This window comes from Callorhinus ursinus, unplaced genomic scaffold, assembly GCF_003265705.2.
Source record: "Callorhinus ursinus isolate GAN/ISIS: 27379988/994484 unplaced genomic scaffold, GSC_fseal_2.0 scaffold1, whole genome shotgun sequence".
Taxonomy (NCBI): domain Eukaryota; kingdom Metazoa; phylum Chordata; class Mammalia; order Carnivora; family Otariidae; genus Callorhinus; species Callorhinus ursinus.
In genome coordinates this window covers 128,257,897-128,259,590 of record NW_027397063.1, presented here as the reverse complement: position 1 = coordinate 128,259,590, position 1,694 = coordinate 128,257,897, and the positions used below count along the sequence as shown (strand labels likewise).

At 36.2% G+C, this 1,694-nt stretch overlaps 1 pseudogene; it reads left to right on the top strand.

The window, feature by feature from the left end:
* The first annotated feature begins 1,277 nt into the window (after positions 1-1,277).
* LOC112834918 (U4 spliceosomal RNA) lies at positions 1,278-1,443 on the top strand (annotated as a pseudogene).
* The last annotated feature ends 251 nt before the right edge of the window (positions 1,444-1,694 follow it).

Below are 1,694 nucleotides of genomic sequence, written 5' to 3'. Positions count from 1 at the left end.
TTATAGAATTACAGTATGTTCAACAAACAAAACTAAATCAAACTCTGGTGCTTAATGGAAAGAACATTAGATTGCAAACGTCTTGAATGGCAGGATGAGAAATTTGAATTCTTTTTGGAACCAGTGAGTAGCTACTGAAGACTTTTGGGAGTGACGTTATTAAGTGGTGATCAGTGAAGATGGTGTGGGAAGTGGGAGAAAAAAAGCCTTGGACATGAGACATAGTCTCATGTTGTCCTAGACATAGTCTAGGGGCAAACCACACAAATTTCCTGGAATCATTAAGCCTGATTTCAATTTGTTCTTCATTTACCCATAAGCCTAGATGTTGGGGAATTCTCCAGGGCTGGGAGTAAGGATGTCTTTCTTCCTTTCTAGATGAACAACAACAACAACAAAAATAGAATTTCAGTTTCTTTCAATTTTATTTTGGGCAGTGTCTTTAAATCATATTCCCAGCTGAAACAACTAGCTAATAATGAAAATAATTTTTAAGAAAAATATAATTGAGGGGCCCCTGGGTGGCTCAGCCATTAAACATCTGCTTTCACCTCAGGTCATGCTCCCAGGGTCCTGGGATCGAGTCCCATGTCGGGCTCCCTGCTCAGCGGGAAGCCTGCTTCTCCCTCTCCCACTCCCCCTGCTTGTGTTCCCTCTCTCGCTGTCTCTCTCTGTCAAATAAATAAATAAATAAAATCTTTAAAAAAAAAATATAATTGAAGTTCAGCTTAGCTTTTCCCATCGTTTTGTGCCAAAGTATAGCTGTCCTAGTATTTAGGTGCTGAGGTAGAGTATCTTAAACAAATATATACGTAGAAGGACCTTGACCAATAAGTGAGTGAGTGCAAGGAAGCACCCACACTCCCACTCTTGGGAACTGCTTCAGTGTTTTGATTTTTAAGATGACAGTACTTTTTGTGCTACATAAATTTACAAGTTATTCTTTAAAAGTGAATTTCTCAGAAAAGGCTGACTCTGCAGCTGTGTCTGACACCCTCTTTCTATCTGTGCTGATTCTTTTTCACTTTGCAAAGACTTTATTTCGTGTTTCCCAGATCTTGTCTAAGCTGGCCTAGAAAAGTAGTTACTGTGTTAATTAATACATTTTTGATTTTGAATGGCTCCTTGTTTAATTTTTTCTTTTTTAAATACTCTATAATATTCTATGAAATATCAAGTTATCAATTATTATGTTTTTCAAAAGTTCTGTAAATTGCCACACCACAGTCATTTTTTGGTGTATATATAGATATTAGTGTTTAAACATAGTTGTAAATAGCTTTGTGCAGTGGCAGTATCATAGCCAATGAGGTTTATCCGAGGCGCGATTATTGCTAATTGTAAACATAGTTGTAATTTATTTTGTTATGATTAAAATTCAACAGTGAGCTTGTTGCTTGGGCTCTCATCTAGTCAAGAAAACAAAGTAAACATTTAAAAATAAATGAAATCCCAAAGATGCAAGAGTAATAACCCATGCTATAAATGCCTGATCAGTTTAAAGAAAGAGAAGGTCCCTTCTAGGCCATAGGACTAGAACAAGAACTTGAAGGAGAGGTAGGATTTTGATAAGCTTAGAGAATAGGCAGACATTTCTCAGAGGGAGCAACAGTATGATCAATGGAAGAAAGAATGAGAAAAGGTTTTTAAAAAGAGATTAGTGTTAAAGTATGCTTTTCAAAAATTTGAAAACA